The following is a 27,002-nucleotide window of genomic DNA, read 5'->3' on the forward strand; positions in this document are numbered from 1 at the left end:
GAGATAGATCTAACTCCTTCTTGAAAACATACAATATTTTGGCCTGAACTACTTTCTGTAGTAGCAAATTTCACAGGCTCACCAGTCTCTGGGTGAAGAAATTTCTCCTCGCCTCAGTCCTAAATGGTCCACCCCGTATCTTCAGACTGTGACCCCTGGTTCTGGACTCCCCCACCATCGGGAACATCCTTCCTGCATCCACCCTATCTAGCCCTGTTAGAATTTTATAGGTTTCTATGAGATCCTCCCTCATTCTTCTGAACCCCAGCGAATATAATCTTAATCAACTCAATCTCTCCTCATATGTCAGTCCCGCCATCCCAGGAATCAATCTGGTAAACCTTCACTGCACTCCCTCTATAGCAAGAACATCCTTCCACAGATAAGGAGACCAAAACTGCACACAATATTCCGGGTATGGTCTCACAGAGGCCCAGTATAATTGCAGCAAGACATCCCTGCTCCTGTATTCGAATCCTCTCACTATGAAGGCCAACATACCATTTGCCTTCTTTACCGCCTGCTGCACCTGCATGCTTACCTTCAGCGACTGGTGTACAAGAACACCCAGGTCTCGTTGCACATTCCCCTCTCAGAATAAATAAAATTTATTAACTCATTCAACAGATTTATCTTTAAATCTGTCGCTAGGTTAAAATCCGGGTAGGGGGAGGGAAAGAGGATCTGATTCTCCCACTCGAACAACCTCCTATCCACCAGTCCTCCAATAGCCCAGCGTCCATCATGCTCCTCATCCTCCAGTCAATTTATCACCATTCAGGTAATAATCTTCCTTCCTGTTTTTGCTACCAAAGTGGATAACCTCTCATTCATCCGCATGATACTGCATCTGCCATGTATCTGCCCACTCACTCAGCTTGTCCAAATCACACTGAAGCATCTCTGCATCCTCCTCACAGCTCACCCTCCCACCCAGCTTTGTGTCACCTGCAAATTTGGAGATATTACATTTAATTCCCTCATCTAAATCATTAATATATATAGTGAATAGCTGGGGTCCCAGCACCGATCCCTGCGATATCCCACTAGTCACTGCCTGCCATTCGGAAAAAGACCCGTTTATTCTTACTCTTTGTTTCTGCCAACCAGTTTTCGATCCATCTCAATACACTACCCCCAATCCCACGCGCTTTCATTTTTCACGCTAATCTCTTATGTGGGACTTTGTCGAAAGCCTTCTGAAAGCCCAAATAAACCACATCCACTGGCTTCCCCTCATCAGCTCTGCTAGTTACATCCTCGAAAAATTCCAGTAGATTTGTCAAGCATGATTTCCCTTTCGTAAATCCATGCTGACTCTGTCCGATGCTTGCGGACAGGCCGAAGGTGTTCCGCAAAGCGGTCACCCAGTCTGCGTTTGGTGTCCCCAATGTAGAGGAGACCGCGTTAGCAGCAGCGAATGCAGTCGACCAAATTGAAGGAGGTGCAAGTGAAGCACTGTTTCACCTGAAAGGAGTGTTTAGGCCCTTGGACGGTGAGGAGGGAGGAGGTAAAAGGGCAGGTGTTGCACCTTCTGTGATTGCATGGGAAGGTGCCGTGGGAAGGGGATGGAGGAGTGGATCAGGGTGTAGGGAGGGAATGGTCCCTACGGAATGCTGATAGGGGGGGTGGGTGAGGGGAAGATATGTTTTGTGTTGGCATCATGTTGGAGTTGGCGGTAATGGTGGAGGATGATCCTTTGAATGCGGAGGCTTGTGGAGTGAAAAGTGAGGACAAAGGGGACACGATCATGGTTCTGGGAGGGAGAGGAAGCGGTGAGGGCAGAGGTGTGGGAGAGGGGTCGGACATGGTTGAGGGCCGTGTCAAGGAAGGGAAGGGAAGTGTCAGAATGGACCATGTGAAGGTGAGAGAGGGGTGGAAATTGGATGCAAAATCGATAAATTTTCCAGGTACCGATGAGAGTACAAACCGACACCGATACAGTCATCAATGCATCGAAAATAGTGATGTGGGAGGGGGCCTGAGTAGGACTGGAACAAGGAACGTTCCACATATCCCACAAAAAGACAGGCATAACTGGGGCCCATGCGGGTACCCACAGTATCACAGTATCTTTACAGTGTAGAAGGAGGACATTCGGCCCATCAAGTCTGCACTGGCTCTCTGAAAGAACATTCTACCTCTTCCCTCTCCCCTGCATTATCCCCATAACCTTGTACATTCTCTCTTTTCCGTTAGCAATCCAATTGCCTTTTGAATACCTTGATCGAACCTGCCTCCACCACCCTCTGGGTGAAAAAAATTTTCCTCACATCACTTCTACTCCTCTTGCCCATTATTTTGAATCTGTGCCCTTTGGGTCTTGATGTTTTCTTGAGTGGGAAAGGTTTCTCACTATTTACCCTGTCCATATCCCTCAGGATCTTGAATACCTCTATCAAGTCTCCTCTCAGCCCTCTTTCTTCCAAGGAAAAGTGTCCCAACCACTCCAGTCTATCCTCATAGCTGCAGTTGTTCATCCCTGGAATCATTCTCATTAATCTCCTTTGTACTCTTTCCAATGCCTTTACATCCTTCCTCAAGTATGGTGTCCAGAATTGGACCCAGTACTCCAGATGAGGCCTAACTAGTGTCTTATGCAAGTTCAGCATGATCACCTGTACTCAATGTCCCTATTAATAAAGCCCAAGATACTATATGCTTTATTAACTGCTTTCTCAACATGCCCTGCCATCTTCAATGACCTATGTACGCATACACCGAGGTCCCTCTGTTCCTGCAGCTCCTTTAGGTGCTCTCCATCTTTTTCCTGCCACTTCTCTCTTCTCTGCATTGAACTTCATCTGCCACTTGTCTGCCCAATCCACCAACATGTCTATGTCCTTTTGAAGTTCAAGACTATCCCCATCACAGTTGACAACATTTCCAATCTTCGTATCATCTGCAAATTTGGAAATCATGCCCTGCACACCACAGTCTAGGTCCTTAATATATATCATGAAGGACAAGTGTCCCAACTCTGATCCTGGGAGACTTCACTACAAACCTTTCACAATCAGAAAAACCACCATTTAACACTACTCTCTGTTTCCCGTCACTCAGCCAATTTCTTATCCAAGTGCCTACTTTCCCTTTTATTCCATGACCTAGAATTTTTCTCACAAGTCTGTTGTGTGGCACTGTATCAAAAGCCTTTTTTAAAAATCCATATACACCACATCAACAGTGTTTCCCTTATCAACCTTCTCTGTTACTTCCTCAAAAAATTCTAGCAAGTTAGTTAAACATGATTTTCCCTTAATGAATCCATGCTGGCTTTCCCTCATTATCATGTACTTGTCTAAGTGACTATTGATTTTACCCCATACTGTAGTTTCCAGAAGTTTCCCTACCACTGAGGTCATTCTGACTGCTCTGTAGTTGCCGGCTTTATCCTTGCACCCCTTTTTGAACAAGGGTGTAACATTTGCAATTCTCCAGTTGTGTGGCACATCCCCTGTGTCTAAGGAAGACTGGAAGATTATCATTATTTCCTCTGCAATTTCCACTCACTTCTCTCTGTACTCTTGGATGCATCTCATCCGGTTCTGGTACCTTATCTATTTTAAGTAAAGGTAGTCTTTCCAACACCTCCTTCCTCTTGATTGTAAGTTTTTCTAGTGTACCAGTTACCTCCTCTCTCACCTTGGCCTGGGTAGGATCCTCTTCCTTTGTAGAGACAGATGCAGAGTACTCGGACAACACCTGCACTCTTTCTCCAGCCTCCATATGCAAGTCCCTTTTTTGACCCTAATCAACCCTACTCTTTCTTTTACCACCCTTTTATTATTTACATGCTTGTAGAAGACCTTGGGATTTCCTTTTCTGTTCGCTGCCGGCCTCTTTTCATGCTCTCTCTTTGCTTTTCTTATTGGTTTTTAAATTTCCCCCCGGTCCTGCTATATTGAGGCTGATTTTACATTGTATTTTCGACCTGACATCTGTTGTGTGCGCACTTTCTCCTTTTCATCTTCTATCTCTCTCATCATCCATGGTTCTCTGGATTTATTTGTCCTAACTTTCCCCTTCAGGGAATATCCCTTGACATTTGCTGCAATACTTTTTCTTTAAAGGTGGCCCATTGTCGGCCACCGTCTTTTCTGCCAACATTTGATTCCCACTCACTCATCTCTGATGCCTTCTCATCCCACCGAACTTGGCTTTCCCACAATTAATTATCCCCGCTCTGGATTGTTCCCTGTCCTTTTCCATGATTAACCTAAACCTTATGATACAATGGTCACTGTCCCCTAGAGGCTCTCCCACTGATATTTGATCCACTTGGGCCAACTCATTCCCCAGAACCAGGTCCAAAAGTACATGTCCTCTAGTTGGACTGGAAACATACAGATGCAGAAAATTATCTTGAACACATTCCAGGAACTCTTGCCTACTTTTCCCTTTGTACTATTCCTATCCCAGTCCATATTCGGATAATTGAAGTCTCCCATTCTGATTACTCTATAACTCTTGCACCTCTCCATAATTCCTTTGCAAATTTGTTTCCCCATATCCCTTCCACTAGTTTGTGGTCTGTGTCGTATATAATCAATGTTACTGCACCTGTTTCATTCCTTACCTCCAGCCAGAGAGATTCTGTCCTTGACCCCTCTGGAACATCTTCTCTCTCCAATCCTGTAATGCCATCTTTAACCAGAATTGCCACTTCCCACTGCCACCCTAACCCCCACCACCACATTTTCTTCCTTTCCTGTCTCTCCTGAACACCTTGTACCAGGAATATTTAACCCAGTCCTGCCTTTCTTTGAGCCAGGTCTCTGTTATAACAATAGTATCATAATTCCATTTGTTAACCTGTGCCTGCAGTTCACCAATCTTATTAACCACACTCCGTGCTTTCACACACATGCACAATAGTCCTGATTTAGGCTTTTTATCCTCTCCCCCTCATTCTGGCCCCATCTAATGACTTGCTGTTGCCTACTCTAGTTCTAACAAACTCTCCAAGGTTCTATTAACCTTGATACAACTGGCTGATATATCCTTGGTATCAGTTGATGCTTCCCTACTCCCCACTGCCAGTTTTTCTCCTCTCCACTCTGAATTTACCCTCAGGGTCCCATCCCCATACCAATCTAGTTTAAACCCTCCCCAATAGCACTAGCAAAGCTCCCCGCGAGGACATTCGTCTCAGTCCTATTCAGGTGTAGATCGTCCAGCTTGTACAGGTCCCACCTCCCCCAGAACCTGACCCAATGCCTCAGAAATCTAAAGCCCTCCCTTCTCCTCCATTTCTCCAGCCACGTGTTGAACTGCTCGATCTTCCTATTCTTGTGCTCGTTGGCACGTGGCACTGGGAATAATCCTGTCATTACTGTTCTTGAGGTCCTGCTTTTTAATTATTTTCTTAACTCCCTAAAATCTGGTTTCAGGACCTCATCCCTTTTCCTACCTATATCATTGGTACCAATGGGGACCACAACCTCTGGCTGTTCACCCTCCCCCAAAAGCATGTTCTGCAGCTGCCCTGTGACATCCTTGACCCTGGCACCAGAGAGGCAACGTACCATCCTGGAGTCATGTCTATGGCCACAGAAATGCCTGTTTGCTCCTCTAACTATGGAATCCCCTACTACTTTAGCTCTCCCGCCCTTCCTCCTCCCCTCCTGTGCAGCTGAGCCACCTGTGGTGCCATGAACTTGGCTCTTGATATCGTCCTCCGAGGAACCATCTCGCTCACCAGTATCCAAAATGGAAAAGCAGTTAGAGAGTGAGGTAGCCTCAGCAGATTCCTGCACTACCTGCCTGCTTCTCCTAGATACTCTGCCGGTCACCCATTCCCTCTCTGTGTTCTTCGAACCTGCTGTGTGACTACCTCTCTAAAAGTGCTATCCACGTAATCCTCGGCCTTGTGGATGTACTGCAGTGACTCCAGCAGCCACTCAAGCTCCGCAAATCAGAGCTCAACTTTCTGCCACTAGTGACGCTTCCTGCAGATATGATCATTGAGTCCACTCTGTGCCTGCACGACTTCCCACATCCCACAGGATGTACATTCCACATGGCCGAGCTGCGCTGACATACCTTAAACTTTGTATGAAGCATTTACTACGGTATTTATTTCATAATTTATTCTAAATTACTCATTTAAAACAATTATTTTCTTAATTAATTTGGAATATTTCCCACGTATAGTACAGTACTGTGTTTATTAAAGGCTAGCATCACCCACAATTACAACTAAAAGTTACACATTCCTTAATTACACGGGAATGTGTTTTAAGTATTTATTTTAATTATTTTATTTTAGCTATTTTATTTTACTTATTTTGCTGTATATATATTTTTTATTTTAAAGTTTTACTTCTTGTTATTTACAAGACCTACTTTAACTCCTGCATTCTAAGCTGGCTTTTAACACACTAACCCTTACACCAAGCTCTTACCAGCCAATCAGCTTACTGGTTTCATGTGATGTCACAGTTGCTTTTACCACTCAGCTTCTACAGAAGCTGAAATTCTCCTGGTTCCAGACTTGCCTCTGCTCCGCTCTCAGGCAGGAAAGGCTGTGCTCTGAGCAGAAGTATCTATTTATGCTGATCCTGGTTCCTGACCGGCCTCTGTTCCGCTCCTATAGCCACACCTTTTAGTTGGAGGAAGTGAGACAAGTTAAAGGAAAAGTTATTCAGTGGGAGAACAAGTTCAGCCAGACAGAGGAGAGTGGTGGTGGATGAGGATTGTTTGGCCCTTGTTTCAATATATGACTGAATTCAATAACAAATGTTAAAACCTTAATAAGTTCTCAATCAAGCTAGCAACATTGCTCTCAACCTGATGTATTTTACCCCACTTTATTTTCCTTCTTCACAGTTAACTTAATGGCGATTCGAATACTGTCTCAGCAAAAGTGTGGTCTCTCCAAATGTGTTACTTGCTACCTGGTGGCCATGGCAGTGGCAGATCTACTGGTCATTATCCTGGACCTGATATTAAGACACATACCAATTGTTTATGGGGAGCAGTTCCGGTTCCTGTTTTCCATTCCCGTGTGTAACATACACGCTGTTTTCCTTTATGCAGCCACTGACTGTTCTGTCTGGTTCACTGTCACTTTCACCATTGACCGATTTGTGGCCATTTGTGGCCAGAAGCTGAAAAGTAAATATTGCACTGAAAAAACAGCGACTGTGGTTCTGGGAACAGTGACTGTGCTGAGCTGTTTAAAGAACATTTTCTGGTATTTTATGTTCATAGGTGAATATTTGCTGTTGAACGTCCCCTGGTTTTGTGATGTAACAGGGGGTATTCAGTATTCTCAAGTCTGGGGATCAATCGAGTTCCTCCATAATATTCTAAACCCAGCGGTCCCATTTGTTGTGATTTTGCTGCTCAATGTTTTCACTGTCAGACACATTTTAGTGAGCAGCAGAGCCCGCAGGAGACTCCGGGCTGACAGCAGTGGGGAGAGTCCCAGAGACCCAGAGATGGAGAGTCGAAGGAAATCCATCATTTTACTGTTTGTTATCTCGGCAAATTTCATCCTGTTATGGACGACGTTAATGGTTTATTCCGTGTGGTACCGGATGTGGGATTTGGGATATGGTTCTGTTTGGATTGATGAAGTTGTGCTGGAACTGGGCTTCATGCTGCAGCTCCTGAGTTGCTGCACAAACACTTGTATTTATGCCGTGACCCAGACTAAGTTTAGAGAACATCTGAAGGATATGCTGAAATATCCCTTCACCCAAATTGTTCGACTCATTCATTGATCAGAAAAACGGAATCACTGAGAGCTTCAAGCACCTTCTCATTTTATTTCACATTTCCAGCAGGGGCCATGTCCTGTTCCCCATGGTGATAGGGAATGGGGGTGGGTCCTGTTTCCCACAGTGACAGTGAAGTGAGGGTACAGCCTGCGGCCAATAGTGATGGGAGACTGAGGGTGGGGCCTGTTCCCATGGTGAAAAAGCATTAGGGGAGAGGCCTGTTGCCAAGGTGACAGGGGACTGGGAATTGGGGGATTTCCACATGGTGACAGGACGTAGGGGAGGGTATTGGGTGATCTCTGGCACGGGATCAGCTCACTCAACGCAGGCCCGGGATGGAGCCAGGGCCCATCCTGCTCCGTGTGGCTCGCTATCACACCAGGAGACTTCAGCTAACACAGCATAATCTGGAGCCTGGGCCTGTCCTGCTCTGGGGGCTCAGTAACAAACCCCATGAGATGAACTTTTAATAAACACTGCGGTGTATTTAACTCCTTGTCCAACACTGTGAGGCATCTTTCAGTTTTTAGGTTGATTTCACAGGCGATCTCCAGCTCTGAATTCCTCAGCAGAGAGCTTCTGATCTTCGGATAGTCGGAGTCCGGATGGATGTACCCCGGAAGATGCGCCATGGGACATTATCGGAAGTCCCAACGCACTGACTCTGCGGGAACTGCCAGGGAAGTTTGAACATCTGATGGGCAATTCACCTGCTCACTGGGACCCTCCGCAAAAGTCTCCAACTTCAGACAGTTCCCACGTACTTACCTGAATAGATACCCAGGAAATGTTAGACCGATGAAAACCTAGTCTAACTCCTGGGTAACTGCACAGCTGACCGACCAATCACTCACAATGTCCCCCCAACTTGACTGCCTCGTGACCCCCAACTACCCCCGACCCCTGACTCCCCATTGACCTCCCAAAACCCCCAACTCGACCTGACTAGCTGCTCCACCCGACTCCGCCGACGCACCCTATTCCCCCGACTCAACCTGACCACCCTTTGCCCCAGCTACCCGCTTACCCACCTGCCAAACTACCCACCTCACCCACCTGCCAACCTTCCCAGCTTCCACCTTACCTACCTGACACCCTATCCCCTTACCCATTTACCTCACACAACCTACCCCCTTGCCCGCCCACCCCTATTATTCACTTACCTTCTCTCCGTAGCTTTCCAAAGAAGCTTTGGGACATTTAAACTCTTTACTTACTGGTCAAAGTCCTGGAGCTCCCTTCCTAACAGCGCTGTGCGTGTACCTACACCACGTGAACTGCAGTGGTTCAAGAAGGCAGCTCACCACCTCCCTCTCGAGGGCAACTAGGGATGGGCAATAAATGCTGCCCCGGCCAGTGAAGCCCACATCAAGTGAATGAATAAAAGAAAATCCGGCAGCTGGTGTTGTAAAAAGGGGGCGTGGCCTGTCCTCTCCCAACGATCCGACGCTAGGAAGAAGCAGTTCCATTTCAGACTCGCTCCGCATTTCTGGAGAAGCCGGGATGGGAAGACCTGGTCAGGAACGCCGCGCTCCTGTGTGCTGGAGGAAAGTAGGAGTGGGGTGGCAATCCGACAGTGATTGACATTCCTCGGAAGACTCCGGCCTCATCTTTCAATTCGATACTTTACAGCCTTCCAGAATCAACACTGAGTTCAACCATTACAGACTGGAATCTCTGTCTCCATTTCTTTGCATGTTTCACTCTTACTCTTGTTCTCACATTCGGAATGCAGCACAACTGCTCGAGGCACATCTTTTGTTTCTTTACTTGTCCCATTTCCACTCCCTTTGACTCCGCACGACTAGCTCTTCTGTCATTTAATCTCTCCCTGTCTTACACCCAATCACAGAGCTTCCCTATTGTCCTTTTTCTCACCCTCCTGTTGCTTAAAGTCGATGACATTTCAAACTTGTCCAGTTCTGATGCCTGAAACGTTAACTCGATTTCTCTCTGTACAGATGCTGTCAGACCTGATGAGTATATCCAAGGATTTCTGAATGTATTCAGAGGAATTCTCTGTTACTCCAGCCCGGGATCACGGATGCAATGGATGTTATTGAAAACAAGTTCCCTGGGCCATTTTGTTAGAACTTGTTTGCTTCTAAAATTGTATTTTTACTCTTCTGACATTGTCTCAAATTAACCATTAACCTTCTGACATGGATCCATGTATCCATTTAGCATGGGTGGATGATTGGACAATGGAGAAGTAGCAGAGAGTAGGGATAAACGGGACATTTTCGCTTTCTCAGCCGCTAACTAGGGGATTTCTGCAAGGATCAGAGCTGGGGCCTCAACTATTTACAATCCCTGTTAATGATTTAGACAAAGAGATCAAGCTGAGAGAAGTAGGGAAAGCGGAGGGGTGAAATCAAAAAGGAAATTAGGACAGTAAAGAGAGGGCATGAAAGAATATTGGCAAGCAAAATCAACACAAAGATGATTGATCAATTTAGAGTAAGAGGATCACGAAGGAAAGAATGGAGCTCATAAAACACCGAAAAGGTAACCTGTGGGTGGAGGCGGAGGATGTGGGTTTGGGTCTGAATGAATACTTTGCGTCTGTCTTAACAAAAGAGGGGGAGAATGCTGACATTGTAGTTCAGGAGGAGGAGTGTGAAGTATTGGATGTGATAAACGTAGGGAGAGAGGAAGTATCAAGGGGATTAGCATCGCCAGAAGTGGATAAATCACCAGGGCTGGATGAAATGTACCCCGGGCTGTGTCCGCTCCAGTCAACAAGGATCTGACTACTCTAATCCCATTTTCCAATGCTTGGCACATAGCCCTGGAGGCTATGTCAACGCAAGTGAATATCTAAATACTTCTTAAATGTTACGAGAGTTTCTGACTCAATCACCCTTTCAGGCAGTGAGTTCTAGACTCCCACCACTGTCTGGGTGAAAAAAATATTCCTCAACACCCCTCTTAGCCTTCTACCTCTTACCTTAAATCTATGCCCCCTGGTTATTGACCCCACTACTAATGGAAAAAGTGCCTTCATATCCACCCTATCTATGCTCCTCATAATCTCATACACCTCTATCAGGTCCCCTCTCAACCTTCATTGCTCCTAGGAAAACAACCCCAGCCTATCCAATCTTTCCTCATGGCTCAGACACACCAACACAGGCAGCATCCTGGTAAATCTCCTCTGCGCCCTCTCCAGTGCAATCACATCCTTCCTATAATGTGGTGACCAGAACCGCACACAGTACTCCAGTTGTGGCCTAACCAGCGTTTTATACAGTTCCAGCATAACCTCCCTGCTCTTGTATTCTATGCTTCAGCTAATAAAGGCAAGTATCCCTCATGCCTTCTTAACCACTTGATCTACATGCCCTGCTACCTTCAGGGATCTATAGATATGCTCACCAAGGTCCCTCTGATATTCAGTGCTTTTCAGGGTCCTACCATTCATAGTGTATTCCCTTGCCTTGTTAGCCATCCCCAAGTGCATTACCTCACATTTTTCTAGGTTGAATTCCATTCGCCACTGCTCTGCCCACCTGACCAGTCCATTGATATCCTCCTGCAGTTTACGGCTATCCTCCTCGCTATTTACCACTCTACCAATTTTCCTCTTATCTGCAAACTTCTTGATCATACCCCCTACATTTAAATCTAAATCATTTATGTACACCACAAACAGCAAGGGCCCCAGTACCGAGCTCTGTGGAACCCCACTAGAAATAGACTTCCAGTCACAGAAACATCCCTCTACCATCACACTCTGCTTCCTGCCTCTCAGCCAATTTTGGATCCAACATGCCACTTTGCCATGGACCCCATGGGCTCTTACTTTCATGCCCAGTCTGCCATGAGGGACTTTATCAAAAGCCTTGCTAAAGTAAAATGCATTATCCTCATCAACACTCCTGGTTACCTCCTCAAAAAATTCGGACAAATTTTTCAAACACGACCTTCCCTTAACAAACCCATGCTGACTGTCCCCGATTAATCCTTGTCTCTCCAAGGCCAGATATATTCTGCCCCTCAGAATTCTTTCTAGTAACTTCCCCACCACTGAGGTTAGACTGACTGGCCTGTAATTTCCTGGTCTATCCCTTCCTCCCTTTCTTAATATTGGAACAATTTTAGCGGTCCTCCAGTCCTCTGGCATCACACCTGTGGCCAGAGAGGATTTGAAAATTATTGCCAGGGCCCCTGAAATCTCTTCCCTAGGCTCCCTCAACAGCCTGGGATATATCTCATCCGGGCCTGTGGATTTATCCATTTCTAAGGCCGCTAGACCTGCAAGTGCCCCCTCGCTCTCTATGTTAATTTCCTCTAATATTTCACAGTCCTCCACCCTGATATCTGTATCTGCGTTGTCCTTTTCCATTGTGAAGACCGACGTAAAGGATTCATTGAGGACTGCACCCATGTCTTCCGGGTCCACACACAGATTACCTCTGTTATCCCAAATTGGCCCTACTCTTTCCCTAGTTATTCTCTTACTCTATATATATTTAAATAACCCCTTTGAGTTTTCCTTTATTCTATCCACCAATGCTTTCTCATGCACTCTCTTAGCTTTCCTAATTTCCTTTCTAAGTTCCCTCTACACTTTTTACATTCCAGGAAGGACTCAGCTGTATTGAGCCCTCGGTATCTGCCATAAGCTTCTCTTGTTTTCTTCATCCTAACCTTTATGCCCCTTGACATCCAGGGTTCTTCAGGATTGGTTCCCCCCACCCGTTGCCTTTATGGGAACATAATTGCCCTGTGCTTTTGCTATTACCTCCTTGAAGAACCCCCACTGCTCTGACACAGTTTTATCTGCAAGTAGCTGCTCCCAGTCCACTTGTGCCAAATCGCATCTCATCTTAGTAAAATTAGCCTTTCCCCAGTTTAGAACTTTTATTCCTGGCCCAACCTTATTCTTTTCCATAACTATCCGAAATCTAACTGAGTTATGGTCACTATCTCCAAAATGTTCCCCTACTGATATGCCTTCCACCTGCCCGGGCTCAGTTCAGAATATTAGGTCCAGAACTGCCCCTTCCCTTGCTGGGCTTTCTACGCACTGTCTAAGAAAGTTCTCCTGGATGCAACTTCAGAATTTTACTCCCTCCCTACCTTGCACACTGAAACTATCCCAGTTAATATTTGGGTAGTTAAAATCCCCTACCATTACTGCCCTATTATTCTTACACTTCTCTGAAATTTGTCTACATATTTGATCCTCTATCTCTCCCTGACTGTTTGGGGGCCTATAGTACACAGGTCATATCTGACTAATTAGATTGAAGTTTTTGAGGAAGTAACAAGTAGGATTGATGAGGGTGGTGTAGTTGATGTGATACACATTGATTATAACAAGGCTTTCGACAAGGTTCCACATGGCAGACTGCTTAAAAAAATAACAGCCCATAGGATCCAGGGGAACGTAGCGAGCTGGATACAAAATTGGCTCAGTGGCAGGAAACAAAGGATGGATGTTTTTGTGACTGGAAGGCTGTTTCCAGTGGGGTTCTGCCGGGCTCAGTACTGGGCCCCCTGCTTTTTGTGGTCTATATTAATGATTTGGGCATAAAAGTAGAATGATCAAGAAGTTTGCAGACAGCAGAAAAATTGGTTGATAGCGAGGAGAGTTGCTGTGGACTGGAGGAAGATATCAATACACTGGTCAAGTGGACAGAAAAGTGGCAAATGGAATTCAACCCAGAGAAGTGTGAGGTGATGCAATTGGGGAGGTCAAACAAGGCAAAGGATTACACAATAAATGGGAGGAAACTGAGAGGTGTAGAGGAAGTGAGGGGTCATAGAGTGAATGTCCACAGATCCCAGAAGGTAGCAGGACAGGTTGAGAAGGTGGTTAAGAAGGCAGATGGAATCCTTTCATTTCTTAGCCGAGGTGTAGAATATAAGAACAGGGAGGTTATGCTGGAACTATAGAAAACATTAGTTAGGCCACGACTTGAGTACTGTGTGCTGTTCTGGTCACCTTGTTACAGAAAGGATGTAATTGCATTCGAGAGGGAACAGAGGAGATTTACCAGGATGTAGCCTGGGCTGGAAAATTGCAAATATGAGGAAAGATTGGAGAGGCTGGGGTTGTTCTCCTTAGAACAGAGGAGGCTGAGGGGAGATTTGATTGAGATGTACAAAATTGTGAAGGGCCTGGATAGACTGGATGGGAAGGGCCTATTTACTTTAGCAGAGAGCACATTGACGAGGGGATATAGATTTTAAGAGATTGATAGAAAGATTAGAGGGGAGATGAGGAAAACCTTTTCTCACCCAGAGGATTGTGTGGGTCTGGAACTCACTGCCTGAAAGGGGAGTAGAGGCCGGAACCCTCAACTCATTGAAAAGGTGTCTGGATATGCACCTCAACTGCCGGAACCTGCAGGGCTACGGACCAAGTGCTGAAAAGTGGGATTAGGCTGGGGGGGGTTCGTTCTTCAGCCGGGGCAGACACGATGGGCCGAGTGGCCTCTTTCTGTGCTGTAAACATTCTACGATTCTACGGTACATTCAGACGGTTGCTATGCAGCCATTCACACCTCATCTGGACACATCTTTTGTTTCTTTACTTTACCCATTACCACTGCCTCTGGCTTTTGTACCATGAAACCTTTTATCCTTTAATGTCTCCTGCCCTCCACCCTATCACACACCTTCCCTTTTGTTCATCGACATCATTCCCTCCCCAGACCAACTCCTATTGGTCCAAATAAAATCGGCCTTCCTGGTAATAAATCCATGAGTTCTGTCATTGGTGGAGATTGTGGCTGGTTAATTGGTTCAATGTTGCTGCTTCTGGTCTCACTGGTGTCAGGTGAGTGCGGCTTGTGTGTATAAAAGGTGCTGCTCGGTGGCTGAAGGGATGGTTGAGTTGTTTGGTATCATGGGGGATTTTGTAGTGAGGGCTTTGTTCCCAGGGCTGGTGTTAGTTGGAGCTGTTTGTGGCTCTGATACTTGGCAACTGTTTCTCGGCCAGAGGTTTCCATGGAGCAGAGTCAAAGCCACCCCTGTGCCTCAGACATTCTCTCCGCCTGGGCCTCCCTTTGGTTCCCATTTCCGTGTGTCTGAGGGTGGAAGTGTGTCTCCACTGCAGACTGTGATGGTGCAGTGTGGAGAGGACAAGCTGCTGCTCAGGGTCCAGCTGGATTTATTTGGAACCTGGCACCTGATCAAAGCTGCTGACCTGACCCTGGGGACAGCAGGTTGTTGGCCAACCAGGATCTACTCTCAGAACCACACTGTCCTCTTTGACTATGGACTCCATGAGTGTGGCAGCAGGTTGCAGGTAATGGGAATCCTCAGCTCTTGCTCTAAGCTTGGGCTGTAGGTTGTTCCCCACTCTTCATTCCAACACTGGGTGAGATGTCAATGATATTGAGGAGATAGCTGTCTCCTGCTTTATAAAACTACAAATTAGCTTTCTATCTTGTATTGTACTTTACTTTAACTGATCCCTGAGTCTCTCCAACCTATGACATCAGCCCCATTGGTCTTGAACCTTCTCTTTGGATCCTCCAAGCTTTTCCTTTTGTTGTTTTGAGGATTTTCAGCTCTATTCCCCTCATTCAGATCAATCCAACTGGAGGTTTCAGTCCAGTTTAATCGAACCAGGTTTAGAATGAGATGTGATGAAAATTTGCTTTTTCATATAAATTTGGATAGCTTGAATTTCCAAGCAATGGTGGGATGTGACACCCAGCTTTCAGAAACTAAGCTGAAGTGTTAATTTTTTTCAAAAGGTTATTGATAAATTAGTACTAAAGTTTTATATTATGAAAAGTGAAGTTGCAACAAGATATGGGAACAATGGAATTTACCTGTAGAGAGGATGAGGCTGAGTCAGTATTGAAGACATCCTAAGATCTTTCATAAATGTGAGAAGCCTCCAGCCTCTGCATCAAGTTCCTGTCTAAAGGAACCAAGGATGTGTCAACTCGTATTGAATTCTCCTGTCCAGGTGGTGTTGCTTTGCCTGGGTCTGTACAAATCTGTTTTTTAACTGTTGCCTTAATGAAGGTGTCACTGGGAGCCAGATTAATCAGAATTTTGGGAGTTCTTATAGTAATTTGTAGACATAATGGATGTGCTTAATCTTTTCTTTAAATGTTTACATTTTTATCTAAACCTCCTGAATTTGTGGCAGTCTTTGCTGTTCCTGAATTCCGGGCACTGATCTCAAAATAAAATACTAATTGCAAAACAGTTGAGTGCCTAATCAAGTTTCCCTCGTGGATTTGATCCACCTGACTAGCATCATCTGCCACATCATAACATTCCCTTCATTCCCCAAAATAAATCCATCTGTCTCCAATGTACTCGGTGACTGAGCATTCACAGCTCTCTGGGATAGAATCCCAAACATTCACCACCTGCTGTATGAAGTAATTCCCTGTCACATTAATCTTAAGTGACCCCCTGACCTGAGATGCCTACCCCTAATAATCAACTCTCCTCCGGCTGGGGGGAAGCAGCCTCTTCACACTGATCCTGTCCATCCCCCTCAGAATTGTTTTCAGGGGATGGGATGACTTCATTGTTAGCCCCTGTGGAGAACATTCTCATTTCAGATCAGTTCTTCATTCCTTCACCTGATTCTTTCAGATGATTGGAGATTTCCTCATCTACACCACCCACCTGAACCACACCCCAGAGTATCATGGATCTGTCATTGTGAGAACAAATGGAGCTGTCGTTCCCATTGAGTGTCGTTATTTGAGGTGAGAATCTTTATTCGCTTTGTCAATAAGATCTACAGCTGCTGGTGGTCTCTGAAGATGTCCTAAAATGACTCCCCTGCCTTTCCAGGAAGGGCAATGTGAGCAGTGACCCCATCAAGCCCACCTGGATCCCATTCAGCTCCACCAAGTCTGGAGAAGGGCATCTGTCATTCTCTCTGCGCCTAATGCATGGTATGTGATGGGTGGATGGGGAGTGATTTCCTGTAGTCACTCACTGGGAGTTACAGCCACTGTCTCTAACCCTTGTCCTCTTGTACTTCAGGTGACTGGCTTACAGAGCGCACTTCGACTGTCTACTACCTGGGTGAGCTCATTCACATTGAGGCCTCTGTTTCAATGATCAACCACATGCCCCTGAAGCTCTACATTGACCGCTGTGTAGCTACACTGAGCCCAGACAAGGACTCCACCCGGAGATACAGCTTCATTGACCACAATGGGCAAGGATCTCTCTGCTTTCTCCAGCTGGTCCCATCTCAATGGCTTCACTTGATTCACTTCCTGTCCCTTTTTAATCTTTCTTCAGTTGCCTCCTGGACAGCAAAGCTGAGGACTCCTTTTCAACTTTTGTGTTGCCAAGAGACGAGCGGGAGCTGGACAAGCTCCGCTTTGACCTGGATGTGTTCCGTTTCCTTGGAGATGACCGTTCCTTGGTAAGAGGAAGCTGATCATTGGGGTCTCCATGTTGGGAGGGAGTCACTGAATCATGACTTGTGTTGAATGTGTCCCTCAGATTTTCATCACCTGTCACCTGAAAGTTGCTCCATTGGATCAGAGGGATTCCAGGAACAAAGCTTGTACTTTCCAGAAGGTGCAGAATGTGTCAGTTCCCCCTCTCTCTCCCTCAGGGATGTTGTGTGGGGATGTGATGCACAACCTGGTTGATGGGCTCTTTCTCTTGTTTAGCTGGACCCCATTGGAGGAATCGAGCATTGACATTTGTGCCTGTTGCCATGTGGGTAACTGTGGTGCCACAAGGGAGTTGTGGTTAGGTCCCAGAGGAAGGAGAGATCTTGTACCTGAAGCTGGTGGGACATTGATCCTCTAGATGTTGGACGTCCCCCTTTCCCCTCTCTAACTGGAATGTTTGATGTTGCAGAGAGTGAAGCTGGATTGAAGTGGGAGGGTGAGGCCTCACTTGGACCCCTGCAGGAGATGAGAAGTGGTATCGCACACTCCTGCAGAAACAACAGGTCAGCTTTGACCTTGGCAAGGTAGTCCAAGGTCGCAACACATCGAGTAGTAGATTTAATGCTACGCACATTTCTGGATACAATCTTTACACCCATTTTAAAGCATTTAGTGTCTTACCAAACCTGTTGTCTCTGAGAGTCCGAGACCTTTGGTCTGCTCCTGCATACCCATAGTGTTCACAAATTGCCTCACTTTGGATGGGCTGAGGAAACTGTCCTGAGCCTCCCCATTGGAGATGTTCTGCTCAGGTGGCATCTGGGGATTCGTGTAGAGGACGGGATTTGAAATGTCCTCTGTTGGAGAAGCTTCCCCAATCCTCTCCCCCTCTGGGGCGTCGCTGCTCCCGGCTTCCCGGAGCTGGGGTGCGCTGAGCGCTTCACTGCTCCCAGATTGCTGGGGTTGGGGTGCACTGGCCTCTTCAGGTTGTGGGCAAAGTCGGGGTGCGCTGGTCTCCTCATTGTCGCCAATGTTCTGGAGCTCGGCTGTCTCGTCCTCCAACTCCCTAGAGCTTTTCCGCTTCTTCTGTAGGTGCCGCCCTTACCTTTCTTCGTCTGAAGAGCAGCTGTCCTTGTCATCCGTGTCGGATAGGAGACGCCTCTTGCCACTTGTCTGGGAAGTGGCTTGGTCCCTTCTTAGCCCCTTCTTCCTTTTGGCTCTCTTCACCAGCTGCCACTCCCCCTGCTGATTTTCCGCTGCTTCCTCCTCCATTGATTCGCTCTCCTGAGGAGTGGGAGGTTCAGGGGGCAGTGCTGTTGATTGGCTGTCTGCTGCCTCAATCTTATCCTCCACCTTGTCTCTCTCTGTGTCCTCCTTTGTCCCGTTGTTCTCACTGGGGGCCATGGTGTTTGGAGTGTTACAAGAGTCCTTGGTAGTAGTGACACGAAGCATTTCTTCTGCTTCCCCCTCATTGGCGTTGGCTGCCCGTGCATAAGTGAGGCAGCGTTTGGGGCAGGTCCTGTAGAGGTGACCTGCCTCGCCACACAGGTTGCAGCACTTAGTCTGTTTTCAGTCCTTTGTCTGGTGCCCTTCCTGTTTGCAGTTCTTGCAGAGGGCGGCGCTGCAGTTGGCCGCCACATGACCAGACTTGCCGCATGAGTGACAAAGTTTGGGTTGTCCAGCGTAGACCAGGTAGCCACGGCTTCCCCCGATAGCAAATCTGGAAGGAGGGTGGAAGACGGCTCCCTTACCGTCGGTCTTGAGCGTGACCTTAACCTGGCGTTTGCTGGTCCAAATCCCGAAGGCGTCTCTAACCTTGGTGCAGCTCCCAACCTTGTCGAAGTACCTGGTGAGGAAGGTGAACACGTCAGCGACAGCGACGTGGGGGTTGTAGAGATGCACCGTCACCACACGGTCCCGTTGCAACGGCAGAGCAAAGAGCGGCTCCACCGTCAGGATCTTCATCTCCGGCTGGTGTCTCTTCTTCTCGAACACCTTCAGGAACTTGACGCAGGCAGCAACATTCCTGAAGGTCACGTCGAAATATCCAGCGCTGGGGAAGTCTCGCAGGGAGTAGATCTCCTCCGCTTCAAATCCACACGCCTTCAACAGGATCCGCTTGATGAAGAAGGCCCGATCCATGGGTGCTCCTCCTTCACTGTCCTTCACTGTCACCCGAACGGTGTTACGTACCCCCTGGTTTGGGGCTCCTTTGGTTTTAGCCGTCGCTTCACTACAACTGATCTTAGCCAAAAGGCCGAGAAGCGATAACCCAGAAACCCATGCACCCGTCCCGTCTTCCTCGGCCTCCGGCTTCACCGTCCGTTTTGCTGCGTGTGGCCGAACACGGGCTGAAGACCCGACAGCCAGCATTGAGCATCAGGACCTTTCTTGCTTGATGCTGCCTCCCTGAAGCAGCGCCTGCAACAGCTTCAAAACCCAACAGGGGGCATCGTCCAGTCCCGGGCTCCGCCCTGACAAGCAGCACAAGTGCACACCAGCAGCAGCCCTGCAGTTGTACCAATATCCAACAGGGGGCATTTTCCAGTCCAGGATTCCACCCTGACAAGCAGCACAAGTGCACACCAGCAGCAGCCCTGCAGTTGCACCAAAATCCAACAGGGGGCATTGTCCAGTCCGGGGCTCCACCCTGACAAGCAGCACAAGTGCACACCAGCAGCAGCCCTGCAGTTGCACCAATATCCAACAGGGGGCATCGTCTAGTCCCGGGCTCCACCCTGACAAGCAGCACAAGTGCAAACCAGCAGCAGCCCTGCAGTTGCACCAAAATGCAACGGGGGGCATCATTCAGATATAAAAACAAAGAACTGCGGATGCTGGAAATCCAAAACAAAAACAGAATTACCTGGAAAAACTCAGCAGGTCTGGCAGCATCGGTGGAGAAGAATAAAGTTGACGTTTCGAGTCCTCATAACCCTTCAACAGAACTGAGTAAAACTAGGAGAGGGGTGAAATATAAGCTGGTTTAAGGTGGGGGGGTGGGGGGAGAGAAGTCGGGCGGGGGGTGGTGTGGTTGTAGGGACAAGCAAGCAGTGATAGGATCAGATAACCAAAAGATGTCAGAGACAAAAGAACAAAGAGGTGTTGAAGGTGGTGGTATTATCTAAACGAATGTGCTAATTAAGAATGGATGGGAGGACACACAAGGTACAGCTCTAGTGGGGGTGGGGTGGGGTGATATAAGACTAACAGGGCATAAAAGGTATAAATTTAAAAATAATGGAAATAGGTGGGAAAAGAAAAATCTATATAAATTATTGGAAAAAATAAAAGGGAGGGGGAAGAAACGGAAATGGGGGTGGGGATGGGGGAGGGAGTTCAAGATCTAAAGTTGTTGAATTCAATATTCAGTCCGGAAGGCTGTAAAGTGCCTAGTCGGAAGATGAGGTGCTGTTCCTCCAGTTTGAGTTGGGCTTCACTGGAACAATGCAGCAAGCCAAGGACAGACATGTGGGCAAGAGAGCAGGGTGGAGTGTTAAAATGGCAAGCGACAGGGAGGTTTGGGTCATTCTTGCGGACAGACCGCAGGTGTTCTGCAAAGCGGTCGCCCAGTTTACGTTTGGTCTCTCCAATGTAGAGGAGACCGCATTGGGAGCAACGAATGCAGTAGACTAAGTCAGAGGAAATGCAAGTGAAATGCTGCTTCACTTGAAACGGGTGTTTGGGCCTTTGGACGGTGAGGAGAGAGGAAGTGAAGGGGCAGGTGTTGCATCTTCTGCGTGGGCATGGGGAGGTGCCATAGGTGGGGGTTGAGGAGTAGGGGTGATGGAGTGGACCAGGGTGTCCCGGAGGGAACGATCCCTACGGAATGCCGCCGGGGGGGTGAAGGGAAGGTGTGTTTGGTGGTGGCAGAACTGTTTTTGAAGGTAGCAGCATCAGAACAGATGCGACGGACGCAAAAGAACTGAGAGAATGGGATGGAGTCCTTACAGGAAGCAGGGTGTGAGGAGCTGTAGTCAAGGTAGCTGTGGGAGTCGGTAGGCTTGTAATGGATATTGGTGGACAGTCTATCACCAGAAATTGAGACAGAGAGGTCAAGGAAGGGAAGGGAAGTGTCAGAGATGGACCATGTGAGAATGATGGAGGGGTGGAGATTGGAAGCAAAATTAATAAATTTTTCCAGTTCCCGACGAGAGCATGAAGCAGCACCGAAGTAATCATCGATGTACCGGAGAAAGAGTTGTGGGAGGGGGCCGGAGTAGGACTGGAACAAGGAATGTTCCACATACCCCATAAAGAGACAGGCATAGCGGGGGCCCATGCGGGTACCCATGGCCACACCTTTTATTTGGAGGAATTGAGAGGAGTTAAAGGAGAAATTAAAGGTAAAGGGGGCATCACTCAGTCTGGCACCAATGAGCCTGTCCTGCCACTCAGCACAAGTTCAGTTCAACCAGATCAATGATGGAAAGCAGGACAATGCTCTGAATGACTTTTTCTTCTTTTCAGTTTCCCTTTCACCCTGTAGAGGGCAAAACTGCACCATTCCTGAAGACGCTGCAATACCAGGTCGATGTGTGGAATGGATGGAGAAAGATCCTGTTCCATCTCCCTGCTCCAAAAATAAATTTAATATTTGGTCCCCAGATAAAGGACGTATCGGATATTAAACTGATAAGAACAGATTTTTTTTTGAAAAATATACTTTATTCATAAAATATCTGGAGGAACATTCCAAAACATTTCAAAATCACCATCACAAAAGTACAATCAGATTCAACTTTTACACATTGATCACAAGGTGCATCGATACAATCAATGAATATTACAATCATTTCAATATGGTCAATGCAGACAATCAGACAAAAGTATTGGAGTTATCAACATACATCATGTTGCTCTCTGAGGTGCTTCAATATAATTAGTATTCACTGCAGACATTCATTTGGAGCTGTACAGCCCGAGGGGCTCTCAACATTTCCCAGTCCCTGGGTGCACTGTGGCAGAAAGGTCTTAGACAGCGACCCTTCCCCATTGCGCCTTTGCGGTGGCTGCCCCAAGCTTTAGTGCGTCCCTCAGCACGTAGTCCTGGACCTTGGAACGTGCCAGTCCGCAACACTCGGTCGGGGACAACTCTTTGCGCTGGAAGTCCAACAAGTTTCAGGCAGACCAAAGAGCGTCTATCACCGACGTCCAGACCTTCTTTGCAAAGGCACAACCACAAGGAGGTGAACAACGGTCTTGTCCCCACCACAGCCACCTCAAGGGGAACGTGCAGAGGGGGTGAGACTCCTGCCGTGTTGCGGAATCCCTCCCCAAATCTCATTTTGAGAGCACATCCGCCATGTTTGTCCAGACTCTCCCATGTACTGTCATCAAAGCCCTTTGTAAGGGAGGACAGGAAGGACTGGGACTCCGTACTGTCTGTGGGCTTCACGTCATACAATCCGACATAAAAGGATTTGCTGATCCTCAAAATGTCGGACTGCGATGACTTTACTGAGCCGTCTTCTTCCTTCAGGCTGCTGATCACAGAGCTCTCTCTGTGTACCTTTTGGAAGAAGAAACGTGAGCACGTCTCATCCTGCTCCACGGAGCGGACTCTGGAACGGAAGATGATCTTGGAGGCCTCCGAGGCAAAGAGCGAGGCTTGCTGGCTCTTCACCTATTGGAGTTCCTCCTTGACATCGACCCCCATCGACTGCAGCCGGAGCAGATTTTTCTGGAGACAGGAAACGTTCCCCCAGCCTCTCCCTCTCTCTCTTGCCTTCTGAATACCTTTGAGGGTGAAAACCTCTTCATGTTACTAACAAAAACACATGAACATATGAATTAGCAACAGGAGTCGGCCTCTCAGCCTTTCAAGCCCACTTCGCCACTCAATAAGCTCCCGGCTGATCTGATTGTAACCTCATTTCCACATTACCCCCTACCCTCGATAACCTTTCACCCACTTACTTCCCAATAATTAAAAATATTCAACGATTCTGCTTCCATCGCCTGTTGAGGAAGAGAATTCCAAAGTCTCACGACCCTCTGAGAGAAAAGAATTTCCCCTCACCTCTGTCTTAAACAGTGGCCCCAAATACAAGATTCTCCCACAAGAGGAAACATCCTCTCCACATCCACCCTCTCAAGGCCCCTCAGCTTCTTGTATGTTTTAATCAGGTCGCCTCTTACTCTTCTGAACTACAGCAGATACAGGCCTAGCCTGTCCAATCCTTCCTCATAAGGCAATCCGCCCAATCCAGGTACTAGTTGGGTAAACCGTATCTGAATGGCTTCCAACGCATTGACATTCTTCCTCAAATAAGGAGACCAATAGTGTACACAGTGCTCCAGATGGGGTCACACCAATGCCCTGAATAACTGAAGCATCAGCTCTCTACTTTTCTATTCAACAGTGAGGCCCGAGTGCGCAGGCGCAACTGTTGCTGACGCCTTTCCAGTCAGCGGAAGGAGTTACAGTATTTTCAGTGGTAGCAATAGAATCAACATCAGTGCTGCCTCTATTAAATAGCTCAAGGAACGCTGCTTATGGAAAACAAAGAAAAGATTGCTTTCTATTATTCTGCCTGATTGCGTTGGTTGATCTTAGATTTTTCCTTTCTGATTGTGCAATTTAATTAACGGTAACTCGAAGCATAACCATACCAGTGCACTTTCAAACGCTATTTGGGCCCAATTTCCAGATGACAGTCGAACCGGAATTGTCCCGGCCTGTTTCTGTGCTGTAAACTTGTGTGCAGACGACTGAGATGATATTTACACCAGGGAATGGAAAGAAACATTAAAGAATTTCAAGACATCAGCAAAAAAAATGTCAATGTGAAAAGCTAAGACACTGATGTGAGGGGGGCAGTGAGACAACTGAAAACAAAGAGGACATGTCGCTAAAGTCTGAATTTAAAATAGAAAATTCTGGTCAAACAGGTTAGGGACAGTTGTAAAAAACAACACAGCTTCCCCCCCTCCCCCACCCACCCAGCCAAAAGCTGTTTACAGAATGTCTGTGAAAAGAGCTACGCAGAGATTTAAAGAGACACTCCATTCAGCTGACTAAAAGTATCTTCACTTACATCAGTATAGCTCCAAACTCACGATCCAGCTCCATTTTCTCCTGTGCTTCACTTGCTGACTCTGTAGCCTCTCAAGCAGAAGGTTGTGGGTTCAAATCTCACTCCAGAGATTTGTGCACTTAATCCAAGCTGACAGTCCTGTTGGAGGAGATCGGAAATCAAGGCTTTAACAAGTAGCTGAAAAAGATCCCAGGTACGATTCAAGCTGGGGAATTCTCCCTGGTTTCCTGCTGAACATTTATTCTTCAACCAACATCAGTTAAAAGAGGTTATTTGTCATTATCCCGTTGTTGTATATGGGTCCTTGCTGGGTACAAAATAACTGCCACACTTACAACAGCAAAACACGTTTCAACACTTCAAAAGTGCTTCATGGAGTAAAGTGTTTGGAATATTCAGTAATGAGCAGAAACAGAATATCTCTGTGATAATACACACAGAAAATGATGGAAATACACAGCAGGTTTTCAGCCTCTGTGTGGAGTAACAGAGTTAACGTTTCAGGTTGTGATGAAAGGTCATTCACCTGAAAAGTTCACTCAGTTTCTCTCTCCAAAGTGATCAAGGTAAGCATCAAGAGGTTTTTCATCCTCAAAGGCACCCAGAAAGCTAGAAAGGAACAGAGGGAAATGTCCCGACTCCAGAAAAAGATGCAGAATCTGCTCTGGCTGCAGTCGATGGGGGTCGATGTCAAGGAGGAACTCCAAGAGGTGAAGAGCCAGCAAGCCTCGCTCTTTGCCTCGGAGGCCTCCAAGATCATCTTCTGTTCCAGGGACTAAGGCCCTTGAGTCCTTCGAGAAGAGTAAAACTCCTGGAAGCGACGGCTTGCTGGCGGAGTTGTATTCGGCTCTGTGGGACTTGATCGGCCCAGACCTGCTAGGAGTGTACGAGAGTATGCTCCTGGCCGGCAGTATGTCAGAATCCATGAGGAAAGGCATCATCACCCTCATCTACAAGCACAAGGGGGGAAGGGAGGAAATTAGAAATTGGTGACCCATTTCACTGTTGAATGTGGACTATAAGCTTCTGTCCAAGGTCATCGTCAATCGGGTCAAATCCGCTCTGGAATTGGTGATCCACCCTGACCAGACCTGCACTGTGCCAGGCAGGAAGATCTCTGACAGCCTGGCGCTGCTCAGGGATACGATTGCCTATGTACAGGACAGGGGTGTGGATACCTGCCTCATCAGCTTGGATCAGGAGAAGGCCTTTGACAGAATATCGCACACCTACATGGTGGATGTGCTCTCCAAAATGGGGTTTGGGGACGAAATTCGCAACTGGATCCAACTGCTCTACACTAACATCAGTAGCGCAGTCTCAATCAATGGGTGGGAAACAGATAGCTTTCCCATTAAATCTGGAGTCAGGCAGGGCTGTCCTCTCTCGCCTGTCCTGTTTGTGTGTTGCATAGAACCCTTTGCTGAGTCCATCAGGAAGGATCCGGGCATAAGAGGAGTGACGATCCCAGGCAGTGGAGGCACTCAGGTCAAAGCCTCCCTGTACATGGACGACGTCGCCGTCTTCTGCTCGGATCCACTGTCGGTGCGCAGACTGATGCACATCTGCGACCAGTTCGAACTGGCCTCGGGAGCCAAGGTAAATCGTGGGAAGAGCGAGGCCATGTTCTTTGGGAACTGGGCTGACCGATCCTTTGTCCCCTTCACCGTCAGGGCTGACGGCCTGAAGGTGCTGGGGATATGGTTCGGAGGGTCCAGGGCATGTGTTAGAAACTGGAAGGAATGAGTGGCAATGGTAATAAGAGCACTGGGCATGCACCCAAACCCATTCTTAGGAAGGATGAGTGCCCATGAGTAGCATGTTGGCATGGGTCAGTGTGGAGAACAGTTAGGGGCTGGCCATCCCCCATGGACCTCAGGGGTGTTACAGTCAGTGGCAGCTGCCAATGATGCCGAAGTTCGCCAAGGGGGTGAGCCCTGGCTGCATGGACTGAGTGCCTTGCGGGTCGAGTGCCACGAATCGGATGTGCCCTGCGAGATGGTCCTCAGCTGGGGTTGGACTGGCTGCAATGGCGCTGCAGGTAGAGAGTGGACTCACTGCTCCTCTATACTTTCAGGAGAAGACATCCCATAACAATATTGAGAGGTCACAGACTGGCGGGGAACCCCACACCTCCTCATCCTCACTCACTATAAGCAGAAGGCCTTGGAACTCGAGGGGCAGCAAGTACCTCGGTCAACCAGCCATGGTGAGGTTGGGGTATCAGACGAAGGTCAGAGTGCAGCGCACTGAGGTGAGAACTTCAGCTTGTGCAACCATTCTAGTGTAGCCTCTTCATTGATGTGCGCCTCGAACCTGGAGTCCCCATTGACAATCAAAAGACGAGGGCACCATGAAGCAGATCTCCGTTGTCTCACCAGGGTGCCTGGCATGTACAGTGAGAGTCTGATGACTTTCACTAACGACATGTTCATCTTCTCCCTTTTGGGTTCAGCAGCAGGCGCTCGCACTCAGGACCCTGAAGGGCCACCCCTGACCCCGGAAGATCACCATGTTCCCCACGCACCTGCCTCACACCCGCTCTGTCAAGCAGGCACCAGCGCAGATACCAGCATTAGATGGCCGTCCAGTATCTCAGTGCACATTGGTGAGGGCACTTCACACTCGTTTGAGGTGCAGGCGGAGGCAGAGAGTGCCCAGGGTGCTGGCAGTCGGAGGACTGCTGGAGACCAGGACGATGCTCAGTCGAAGGCTGATGATGAGCCTCTGGAGTCGTCCATTAGGAAGCAGATGCTGGACGTCCAGCGGGGTGTGCGGGAGGATCTAGCGGAGATCCATGAGGGTATGTGCGCCATGGTCTCCATTATGGAGGAGTCCATGCGGAGCATGACCACTGAGCGCACTGCCTCAGCCAAGGAGAGAGTGGTGAC

At 47.6% G+C, this 27,002-nt stretch overlaps 1 pseudogene; it reads right to left on the reverse strand.

The window, feature by feature from the left end:
- Positions 1-21,564: 21,564 nt before the first annotated feature.
- LOC144669196 (U2 spliceosomal RNA) lies at positions 21,565-21,735 on the reverse strand (annotated as a pseudogene).
- Between the last annotated feature and the right edge of the window lie 5,267 nt (positions 21,736-27,002).

This window comes from Cetorhinus maximus, chromosome 28 (assembly GCF_964194155.1).
Source record: "Cetorhinus maximus chromosome 28, sCetMax3.hap1.1, whole genome shotgun sequence".
Classification (NCBI taxonomy): Eukaryota; Metazoa; Chordata; class Chondrichthyes; order Lamniformes; family Cetorhinidae; genus Cetorhinus; species Cetorhinus maximus.